The sequence below is a fragment of the Elephas maximus genome, chromosome 1, assembly GCF_024166365.1.
Source record: "Elephas maximus indicus isolate mEleMax1 chromosome 1, mEleMax1 primary haplotype, whole genome shotgun sequence".
Lineage (NCBI taxonomy): Eukaryota > Metazoa > Chordata > Mammalia > Proboscidea > Elephantidae > Elephas > Elephas maximus.
In genome coordinates this window covers 103,883,040-103,895,569 of record NC_064819.1, presented here as the reverse complement: position 1 = coordinate 103,895,569, position 12,530 = coordinate 103,883,040, and the positions used below count along the sequence as shown (strand labels likewise).

General features: G+C 44.1%; 1 protein-coding gene across 2 annotated transcripts in view; it reads right to left on the bottom strand.

Annotated features, from left to right (window-relative positions):
• Positions 1–12,530, bottom strand: part of DAAM2 (dishevelled associated activator of morphogenesis 2) — a 152,005-nt gene that overhangs the window by 125,740 nt on the left and 13,735 nt on the right. The window lies entirely within an intron of this gene.

The window sequence follows — 12,530 nt, the reverse complement described above, 5'->3', positions numbered from 1 at the left end:
CCGAAACTCTATGCTAATTTATTTTTTGAACCTTCTGTTGCATTCTGGTCAGAGCTGTCGTTATTACCCAATTACAAAGACGCTTCAAATCACGTGGTTTTTCTTCTGTACACGCTACAAACACACGCCGCTGTTTTCATTGCTGCTGATATCTTTATAGTCGCTGATTTTCTCAAATTTCCTGCTGTTTCAGCTACAATATTGTGGTAATTAGTATCTGTGAACCTATATCAATAACTTCCCCTCAGTTACTAATAATAACTGATAATGTTGTAACTCAACGTAGAAAAATTTTACAAAACAGTTTTGTTAGTATTTATATAATCTAAGAAATACTGCATTTAAGCAATTTACAACTATATTTATTCACATATTGTTCTATGATGAAAATTTATAACATTACTAAGGACTCTGTATGGTCTGGTACAGGAGGAGGTCCATGACGGGGGGGGGACACTATGAATTATTGCACTGGGTGACGCCAACCCTATCGGCACCACTGCTAGAGAGGGTCATGATGGTGGGTGAGGTTGGCATTTAGAGTCACCCATAAAAAAAAAAAACAAAAAAATCCGTTGCCATCGAGTTGATTCGACTCATAGCGACCCTATAGCACAGAGTAGAACTGCCTCCTAAGAGCAGCTGGTGGATTCAAACTGCCGACCGTTTGGTTGGCAGCCACCAGGACACCAGCCCGTAGCTCCCCCAAAATTCTGAGACCCTGTGGCCTGACTGAAGGAGAAAAGGCACTTTTGCCTGAAACAGTAAATTTATGTAACCTCACCATCGTAGCTACATTCAGTGCAGCTCTGGTTACAACAACAAGGGTTTCAGAACTGGAGAGCTTGCAATGGCAAGGGCAGAGAGGAAAAACAAAACAAAATCCACATGAGGTTTTAATTTTCTTTAGCCACGTGAGAATGGCCTTGTAGGTCTAGCTATAAATACCCAGCTGCCATTGCCACAGGATGGAAAACACACACACACAACACATGACAAGTCCCTTCACACAGTGCGTGGGCTTAAGAATGCAAATCAATGCTTCTAAGAATATCTGCCTTGAGTTACAAGGGTGGGGACTAACTAGATAGTAGACAAGTATCAACTTCGGTAAAGGGAAGGATAACATACAACGTAGGGGAAGTATGCACAACTTGACCAAAGCAAAATCAAAGAAGTTTCCTAGACACATCCAAACACTTTGAAAAGCCGAATAGCTGGGGCTGGAGGCTGGGGACCACAGACTCAGGGACATCTAGGTCAACTGGCATAACATAGTTCATAAAATGTTCACATCCCACTTTGGTGATTAGCACCTGGGGTCTTAAAAGCTTGCGAGGGGCCTTCTAAGATACATCTGTTGGTCCCATCCCACTCAGAGCAAAGGAGAATGAAGAAAACCAAAGGCACAAGGAAAATATTAGCCCAAGGAACTAAAGGACCAAGTGAACCAGAAACTCCACCAGACTGAGACCAGAAAAACTAGATGGTTCCCAGCTACCACCAACAACTGCTCTGACAGGAAACACAACAAAGACTCCCGAACAGCGGAAGAAAATGTAGAACAGAATTGAAATTCACACACACACAAAAAAGACTAGATTTATGGGACTGACAGAGGCTAGAGGAACCCCCAAGACTGCAGACACTCTGCTAACCCAGGACTGAAACCATTCCCGTTGCCTACTTTTCAGACAAAGATTAGACAGGTCTATAAAACAAAAATTAGCACACATGAGGAACATGCTTCTTAATTTAATCAAATATACGAGACCAAATGGGCAACTCCTGTCCAAAAGCAGACGAGACATCAGGAAGGGGCAGCAACTGAACGAATGGATCCAGGGGACCTGGGGTGAAAAGGGGGAGCATGCGGGCACATTGTGGGGGTTGCAACCAAGGTTACAAAGCAATAAGTGTATAAATTTTTGAATGAGAAATTAACTTGAGCTGTAAACCTTCACCTAAAGCACAACAAAATAAAAAAGAATATCTGCCTTGAGAACATGCAATGTGGACTCCCCCCGCTAAGTGCCTGGTACTGAAGCCTCCTTCAACAGATCTGACATGATGTGGAAAGAAATGACCCCACAGCCATCACCTGGGCAGAATGTGGAGCTGCCCCCACCACACCTAGACCAAGGCCAAATCCACCAGAGGCCACAAACAGGACTGAGATTTTTATATAAAATCACACACACACACACACACACACACACACACACACACACACACACACACACACACACAGTTACCATCCAAGTCAATTCTGACTCATGGCAACCCCATGTGTATCAGAGTAAAACTGTGCTCCATAGGGTTTTCAATGGCTGATTTCTCAGAATTAGATCACCAGGCCTTTCTTCTGAGGCGCCTCTGGGTAGACTCAACCCTCCAACCTCTAAAGGGGATACTGTTATTGTTTTTGGTTGCCATTGAATTGATTCTGATTCATGGTAACCCCATGTGTTACAGAGTAGAACTGCTCCATACAGTTTTCTTGGCAGTGTTCTTAACAGAAGCAGATCACCAGGCCTATCTTCCACAGTACTGCTGGGTGGGTTCAAATCACCAACTTTTAGTTAGTAGCCAAGCATGTTAACTGTTTGTACCTCCCAGGGACTCCATCTAAAATCCAAGAGGGAAGAAAAGAGCAGCCTGCTTTGAGCCAGGGTATCTTAGATCGGGTTCCCTAGAAGTAGAGCCCGAGACGGGGATTCGTGTGTGTGAGACTTACTGAGGCAGTACTCTGAGGAGGATGAACTACCCTGTCACATCCCCCCCTTGAAGCAAAGAAGTGGGGTTTGTCTTCCTCCTTTCCAGTCAGTCATTGGCCACAGGATGCAGAGGAGGGGTAGGGTTGGTGTGGCTAACTCCTAGAGACCTCTGGGTGAGGGGGCTTAACAATCCAAAGGCAGTTCTCACAGGTATGAGCCATTAGCCTGAAGCACCCATAGCAGCTGGGGGTCTGGGAAGGGGACCAACAGCATCTCTACACAGAGGTTATAAGCCCAAATGGCTTGTGGCTTAGAATTTGCATTTTCTAAGCAACACCATTGATTACAGGGCCCCATTGATTACAAATGGTTTTTTGGTTTTGTTTTGTTTTTACTTTGTTTTGCCTGGGATGCTTTTAGAATTGACCTGAAGAGGGAAGCAAAGGTTTGATCAATGTGGCACACATTCCCTGCCTAACATCTATTCTCTCCTTCCTGCTCACAGATTCCTGCTTTTGTTTGAGGCACGACATGCCCAGTTAAAAATTTTTCAGCTTCTCCCTAGAGTAAAATTAGCTGTCATGTACTTTTCATACTTTATCTTTCTCTTTCTTCCTGCCTGGAATGTAGATTTGAAGAGAGGGGCTACGCAGCCATTTTGTAACGAGGAGGCAGTGACCACAAAGATGAAAATCTTACTCTAAGGAAAGCTGAAGCAAAGAGACAGAAAGAACCTGGGTCCCTGGTGGCACTGTGGAGCCACTATACTAACTCTGGACTGTCTCCACTGGACTTCTTGTTGTATAAGAAAAAGAACCCTAGTTGACAGGGCAACTATAGTCAGGTTTCTGTTCCAGGTAGCCAAACGCAAATTCTAACTGATACAAGCCTTAAAATATTAGTTCTGTAGGATGTTCCATGAAAAAAGTCCTCTTCAGATAAATTGAGGGAACACTCATTAGGCAACATGAAACCAGTTTCTTACTGTAGTTCTTCTCAACACTGTGGCTCTATGGGAGTGCGATAGGGGAGACGGGAAAGTATTGCTTAAACTTCTTTAACCACAGAACTGTTTTTCCTAGGACTTTTCATGAGAATATGGTGTTCTTTCAAACACAGTTTGGGAAATCCTAGAACAGATTGTTAACTATTTGCACCACCCAGAGACTCCACATTTTATTATAAATCGCCAGCTTGCTTTCTTTCTGAACATTTCATGATTCCCCACCTAGAGTGGACCAGGCAGAGAGCCGAGTCCATAAGCAGCCCTGGGCATCTGTCCTTAATGGAACATGAGTGTGAGGCAAAGAATTAAGGCCTGTGAGGTTGGCTGGAAAAGGGCAATAAACCAGATAAATCAAGAGACTCAAGGAGGTGCCAAGTCTTCTGAAATTCTGCAGTGCCCACTCTTCTTTCCAAGAAGTATTTGGCACTCAACTTGAGGAATAATAATGATATTGGTAATAGCAATGCTTATTGAGCACTTATACGCTAGGCACTGCATTTTACATGGATGATCCCATGCAATGCTTGCAATCACCTACTGAGGTATGTACCCTTATTTTGCCCATTTTACAGATGAGGAGCCTGGGGCCTATTGAGAGAGGTCAAGCCAAGGTCAGATAACTGCTATGTAATAGAACAGAGACTCTCTGCCTCCGAAACCCACCAACGTTAATGGCCCCATTCCTCTGTCCTCCTTTAACAAGGGCGCATTTTATTCGTACAGTGTAAGCTTGTCCTTGTCGGAATGTGGCTTTTCAGGTATCCCTTCTGTTCGGTGTATATGTCTCAATTCATATACTGGATTGGGAATTCTCAAGGGTAGTCCCTGAACCATCAGGAGTTTTGGAAATGTTATTTTCCTCTTTCTCTGTACCTTGCTGCAGTGTTTAAAGACCACATCTCCACAGTACCGGGCCACTTGCTCAAGGCTGCCTCTTTTTGACATTTATTACAGCCTTCACAGGAACTGAGATGTGCTCGAGAGCTTTAGAGTGAGAGTAATGAGTAATGCCGATAAAGGTGGAACCAGGAGGAAAACTCTGGAAATACCAGCTCCAGCCAAGAGTATCCTCTCCTTTACACACTTACCAGGGCCCTTGAGGTCAACACAGCATGCCACTCGGGTTGGGCTGGGACCAGATCTCAACCCCACAACCTACCACCCCACATCACTAAGCTTAATAGCTTTAAGATAGACACTTTATTCTCTGGATTGCAAAATATTTAGGGCATGATAAATAGCCAATCCCCAAGTTTCGTACAAAAGATCTTCCTTTTAAAAGTATATGTAACAAAGTACCTGACCCGGAGCATAAACGTGAGTTCCCTTTCCTCCCAGGCCTTCTTCCTGGTATACCCATCTAAGCCTCTGAATTCACCATTCTAAAAACATAGCCCAAACTGCCTGAAAGCTGTCACAGTTTGAGTCAAATGGGACCCCTCTTCACGCTAGGTCTTTTAAGTTACATGGTGAACGCCCACAGGAATGTAGAAGGTGCTGCTTATTCTGTTTGCCCCGTTCATGCATTCCCTCCATTTCTGCCATACTTGTGGCCCAACCTCTATGGAATGTGTCACCTGGTTCCCTGGCTTCTGGTGCCCAATGGGAGACAACAGCAGGTGACTGGAGAATGGGAGGAGAGAGATCTCAGGGTATTTATTCCCCTATTCCCTTCCTGCTAAGCCGTGGGTCTGGTGGTAGCTGTGTCCCTCTACGGCCACAGCTCCTGCCGAGTGGCCTCTCCACCATGGCTCCAGTTGGCACAGGGCTCTGATAACATCATCCTTTTCTCTTGCCCCAACATCTCCTATAGTCCATCGCCGTCAAGTCGATTCTGACTCACAGCGACTTCTCTGTTAATAGTCCTTCCATTAAGCTCTGACCAGTTAAACTCTTTCAGGAATGCTGATTCCTGCTCAGAGCCTGACTGATACATTTTGTTGTTAGCTGCTGTCACACTGGCCCCGATTCATGGCGACCCCGTGCACAATTGAACAAAATGCTGTGCAGTCCTGTGCCACCCCCACGATTGGTTACAGATTGGACCGTTTTCATCCATGGGGTTTTCACTGGCTGACTTTCAGAAGCAGATCACCAGGCTCTTTTCCTAGTCTGCCGCAGTCGGGAAGCTGTGCTGAAGCCTGTTCGGCATCACAACAACATGCAAGCCTTCACCGATAGACAGGTGGCTGCTGCGTATGAGGCACACTGGCCAGGAACTGAACACATACCTCCCACCTGGGAGGTGAGAATTGCACCACTAAGCCACCACTGCTCCCGACTGATAAGAGTTGTTGTTGTTAGTGGCCATCAAGCCAATTCCAACTCATGGCGACTTCATGTGTGCAAGAGAACTGTTCCATAAGGTTTCCAAGATTGTGACCTTTTGGAAGCAGATCACCAGGCCTATCTTCTGAGGCACCTCTGGCTGGGTTTGAATTGCCAACCTTTCATCTTGTAGTCGAGCACTTAACCCTTTGTGTCATGCAGGGACCTCTGACTGATAAATACTACAGTGTATCTTCTTAGAGCAACCATACACTAGGGATTTTCTCACAAAAATCCCCATTTCATGTGATTTTCTTTTTGTTGTTGTTTAATTAAGTTGAATTATATGATGTATAAATAACCATGATGCAAGGGAGGAAAACCACCTCTGACCTTTGTCCCCAGTGCAAGCCACGTACACTGAAGGGGCTCACCACTATAGGACTGAGAGTCGAGGTTCACAAGCTCAGTCAAGGACAGAGAACAGGGCGCTCAAGGCCAACAGAGTGCGTGTCACTTGGATTGGGCTCAGATCAAATTCCAAGGGAGAGGGGACTGTAATAAAGAGAAGGCACATAAAAGAACTGAATCAACTGCATTCCAGTAAGACATCTCAAGAAGTCAGCATGGCTTCATTGTCAAGAAAAAGAAAGTAAAGCAATTCCTGTGGCAGGGGTACTTTCATACCTCGGGACAAAATGTTTGCAAGAGGAACAGAGCTGTAGCTGTCTGTATTAGTGAAAGTCAGAAGGAGGGCAAATTTCATTGAGACCAGGCAGACAGGGTGGGGACAGGGAGATGTTTTCACCCTGTGGCAGAGAGAAATACTTGATACTGTTGGACCATGTCCTTATCAAAAGGATGTCAGGAGGATGGCTGCGGTCACTAGCCAGCACTTACAAGAAATTCCAGTCATTCCCAAAGAAGGGATAGGGCGGGAGGAAGGTTCCAGAAATTTCGTATGTAGGAAATGGGCCAGAGAGCTGCTGTTTGGTTTCTCTTACTGTGACCCTATTTTGCATCCCCAACGGTATATCAAAATATGATTATTTGTGTCCCAACCAATTTACAAATTAGAGAAAAAAATAGGTCAAGATTTTCAGTTCAAAAATGATGATTACCATCTTTATAAAGGGCCAGAGTAGCCATTTGGAGAACAGTCCATTTGGAGATGGTCCACCAAAAACCAGTTGCTGTTGGTCAACTCTGACTCGTGGCGGCCCCTTGTGTGTCAGAGTAGAACTGTGCTCATAAGGTTTCCAGTGGCTGACTTTTCGGAAGTAGATCGTCAGGCTTTTCTTTTGAGGTGCCTCTGGTGGTGTAGTGGTTAAGGCTGCTAACCAAAAGGTCGGCAGTTCAAATCCACCAGGCTTTCCTTGGAAACTCTATGGGGCAGTTCTACTCTGTCCTATAGGGTCGCTATAAGTTGGAATCTACTCCACAGCAATGGGTTTGGGTTTTTGTTTTGTTTTTTTTTGGTCTCTCTGTGGGCTCCATCCCTCAATCTTTTTGTTAGCAACCAAGCACATAAACCATTTGCACTACCCAGGGACTCAAGGAAATAGCCACATCTACCTAAAAATTCCTAGGTGTACCTGGAGCAAACCGAGAGAAGCTTCATGTTTACCCTTCAGCATGTCTACTTGCAAAAGGGCAGAGGAGACTGATGATGAGTTTGTACTCATTAAAAAAAATTACCCTTTTTTTAAACTAAGAAATATTTTAGATATACAAAATATAGATAATAATAAAATAAACATGTGTGTACCCGCCACTCACTATAAGAAATAAAATGCTGCAAATATAAGTGGAGCCCCTGTGTACTTCTCTCTGGCTGTATTTCCTTCCTGCTGCCTTCCCTAGAGGGAGCTACATCTCTAAATTTAGTGGCTATGCCCAAACATGTTTTTTGTACTTTTATAACACATATAAATATTTGTAAATAAAGTAGAGTATTATTTTGTATAATTTAAGGCTTAATAGCAATGGCATCTGTGATGTTAAGAGTTACTGTGCCTCAAATACTTTGGCCTCTGTCCCTGGCCTCTGTGAAACAACCCCTAGAGTGGTTGTTCTACACTGACCACACCTGAGGGTTTGTAGTGCGTGGGGGCTGGTTTGGGAGCCTGTCCGGTAACCAATCATGAGTGTGTGAGCTAGCTGATAAAAGCCCAAAACACTGAGGCTCCAAGCAGCCTTCTGAGGGAAATACTCGTTGAAGAAGAGCTTTTTGGGGGAGACATGTCCTCCACTCGGGAGACCTTTCCAAGCCTTGCCCCAGTGCCTCTTCACATTGCCTCTGAGTTACTCCTAAGTAGCATCCTTTACCCTAATAAGCTATGTAACCGGAAGTATAGTCTGTGAGCTCTGTGTGACATTTGCAGCGGAATTACCGAACTCAGCAGAGAAACGGAAAGAGTGCAGTGGGGACGGGAGCAGCTGCTGTCTGAGACAATAGAGAAACTAAAAAGTGGAGATATGATTGACTTCTGCCTCCTAGGAATCAGCCTTGTGCTCATTCTTATTCACGAAATTATTCATTTTAGCATCATACTACAACTTGCACCCTCTGCAGTTCGCCTTTTCCACTTACCGTTGTCTCTGAGATTAGTCCTATTTGTTGTTGTGGTGTGCCGTGAAGTTGATTTCAACTCACAGCGACCGTATAGGTCAGAGCAGAACTGCCCCATAAGGCTTCCAAGGCTGTCCATCTTTATGGGAGCAGACTGCCACATCTTTCTCTTGCGGAGCAGCTGGTGGGTTTGAACCACCGACCTTTCAGTTAGCAGCCAAGTGCTTAACTGTTGCCACCAGAGCTCCTTTAATGCTATCTAGCTCCCTCATTTTTCCACTGTGTTCCACAGTATTCCATTATATGTATATATCAAATTATTTAACCTGTTTTCTGACAATAGACATTTGGGTTGAATTTTAGCTCTTAAAAACGATGCTGCATAGAACCTTCCTTAACATACCTCCTTTTCACACATAGTAGAGTTTGTCTAGACTTACCTAGCATTCAAAATGCTGGACAAGTGCATCTTAAGTTTGACTATGTATCACCAAATTTCTCTCTGAAGCGTTGTCTACTGATTTACAGCCCCACCATCAGTGCACTGAGTTACCTTTGGCTCTTTATCCAATTTTTGCCAATCTATTGAGTGTGAACTGGTGTCTCCGCAAGATTTTAATTTCTATATTGCCCTGATTTCAAGGACAGTTGAGCATCTTTTCATACCCTTATTATTCCAGAGCGTCATTTTTATGTTAAAATTACATTTGCATGCTTTGAGAAACCAAAAGAATTTTTCTTTTCACTTTGCAAACATTTGAACAAGCTTGGTATTTCATCATGTCTTCATTGGAACACTTGGGGAGGGAAGCACTCTGTGGATGGAGGCAGAGGAAGGGAAGGTTTCCTTTGTGTACCAGTTTTGAAATGGGGCTTTTAAAAATGAGCCATGATATTGGAGACAAAGCACATGAAGCATAAATTGCAAGAATCCCAGGGCAATATGGGGGATACATTTTAGACCTTGTCGTCATGGTCTGGGAACAGTTCAGAATGCCTTCAATATGCCTCCTGCCTGTAATACACACAACTGTGTTGTCACACATGAACTGTAGCAGCCACAGAAACCATCTCTCCATCTTCCTGCTCCAGGAAGCATCATGAGTTTACCATCCCAACAGGTGAAACCTATCCTTAATAACAGCAGAAACCTGGAAGGAGATTCTGCCACTTCCTTACCTTGCCAAACACTCCTAAATGGAATCTAAATTCCTCAAGTGTGGGCCTATCCCTCTCCTAGCACTGATCACATGGAATACTCTTCTCCACTTCTCAATCCTTCTCCCAGGACACTGTGAGTACCTTGAGGATCATCCCAATAACCCCTACCCCGTCCCTAGCACAGGGCTCAAGAAATGTTGGCAGGATGGATGAACCAGTTTGGAAATGCATGAGGACAGGGAGAACATCTTATTCAACTGCAAACTTCCAAGAGGCAACTGTTTTATGTTTATTAAAAGAAATAATTTTTTTTTTTTTTACATATTGAATCTTTTTTATCATCTTTAAGAACAGAGTAAGCATGGATATAAACAAGGTCCTCTTGCTCAGGGCATAAAGGAAGTCTTAAAAAAAATAAATATTTTGGGGTGCATCTTTTCCATGAAGCCTTCCCTGACTCCCACCATCTCAAAATGTTCTTTCCGTCTCCAATTATGTATAGCATTAGCATTATATAGTACCTAGCTAAGGAGCCCTGGTAGCACAGTGGTTAAATTGCTTGGCTGCTAACCAAAGGGTCAACTGTTTGAACCCATCAGCCACTCCACAGGACAAAGATGTGGCAGTCTGCTTCCATAAAGACTATAGCCTTGGAAGCCCTATGGGGCAGATCTATTCTGTCTCATAGGGTCGCTATGAGTTGAGACCAACTCGAGGGCAATGTTTTTTTGTTTTGTTTTTTACTAATACGATGGAGTCCCTGGTTAGTGCAAACAGTTAACATATTCGGTGCTAACTGAAAGGTTGGCAGTTTGAGTCTACCCAGGGCCACCTCAGAAGAAAGGCTTGGTGGTCTACTTCCAAAAAATCAGCCATTGAAAAACTCTCTGGAGCTCAGTTCTCCTCTGAAACACATGGGTCACCATGAGTCGGGCAGCAGATGATGATGGTGATGAACTATTACTGTTTCCATTTTACAGATGAGGAAACTGAGGCTCAGACAGCATAATAACTCGACCACGGCTATATTCCTAGTAAATGGTAGAATTTGAATTTGGATTCCAGCAGCCAAAGCTACTGCTAGACACACATAAGCCCTTAAACGCCCCTTGCTGTTGTTCTAGCGAAAACCCAGCTGTAGGCTTAATGAGAAATTAATTATGCTCTGTATTTCTTGGTTCTGTATCCACATCAAATCCCTAAGGTCTTAAAGAATTTGCTGATCTCTTCCTTATTTATTAATAAAACTCCCCGGCACTTGGGTTTGCCACATATACACTGTACAACTAACTCACTTTAAGAGACTGGAGGCTCGGAGGTGGGAGTGAGTTTTGATCACCCCCATTCACTCCACAGGGCCTGACTCAGCACTTGGTGTCTTCCACATGACAGCTTCTCAAATATTTGCTGAACAACAACAACCATTAGTAACTAAGAATTATACAGCACTTTGCATGCACCAGGAGCCCTGGTGGCACAGTGGTTAAGAGCTACGGCTGCTGGCCAAAAGGTCAGCAGTTCGAATCCACCAGCCACTTCTTGGAAACCCTATGGGACAGTTCTACTCTGTCCTATAGGGCCGGTATGAGCCAGAATTGACTCAACAGCAACGGGCTTGCATGCACCAAGCACTTTTCATACCACCTCTATCATAGACTCCTCTCAGCCCTGTACCACAGGTAATACTGTCATTTCCATATTACACATGACTAAAAAAACTGAGGCTCAAATGCTAAGTAGCTTATCTAAGGTGGTTCAACTAATTAGTGGAAGGCTGAAATTCAAACCTAGATCCTGGCACCAAATTCTATGACACAGCAGCTTTTGCTACAAATTAAATCGATCTCTTTTATTCTTTGTCCTTTGTACACACACACACACACACGCACACACACGCATACACACGTGAAAACTGACTTCTCTTTCTGAACAGTCTGGGATAGGAATTAGCTCAGCAAAAGGGGAAAGAATCTAAACTAAGCTCCTGTTCTATGGACTATGAACAAATGAATAAACTAAGGAATGAACACCGGGATATATACCGTCAACAGGTATTCCCTGAGTGATAATTCTTTGCCTGTCATCAGGCTAGGTGTTAGAAACACCACAACGAATAAGGCACAGCCCTGACCTTCTAGGAGCTTCAAGGCTATCGGCATATACATTTCAAGGGTAATTGGGTCTGTCAAAGGAAGTGTACCTGGTCAGCCCTACCTGAGCATGGAAGGGTATGGAGAGGGGAAGAAGAAACCCAAACCCTGTTTTAGCATAAACAGAGAGGAATATGAGTATATCACACCAAGGCAAACTTCTCCAGACAGACAGTGTTCTGAAAGAATTAAAAATGACTTGCACCCCCGCACTGACCAGGGAGCTATACCCACTCAGACCTCCAGAGGGTAAGCATATGTTCCAGTTTACCTGAGACCATCCTAATTTATGCCTATTTCCCTGGTGCCCCATCCAGTTAGTGCCCCTCTCACTCTTGAAAGAGTCCTGGTTTAGACAGTAAATTATATATGGTCACCCTTGCCTTCCAGGAAATTCATGACTTTCTCCAACAGCCCCTGGGCAGCAAAACAATTTGGCTTCCCAAGGTCATTGAGTCACCTTATTTCAGCTCCTTTAACAGAGCTTCTTCTCACAGCCACTATACCACCGCCATGGCTGGTACAGTTTCCAGAGGGACAGCCTCCAAGTCTGTTTCACTCCAGCGTTAACACAGAAGCCACTACTCTACACCATGGAACCCCAAAATGCGTGGACTTTAGAGTCAGACATACCTGTTTTAAATCCTGACTCTGAC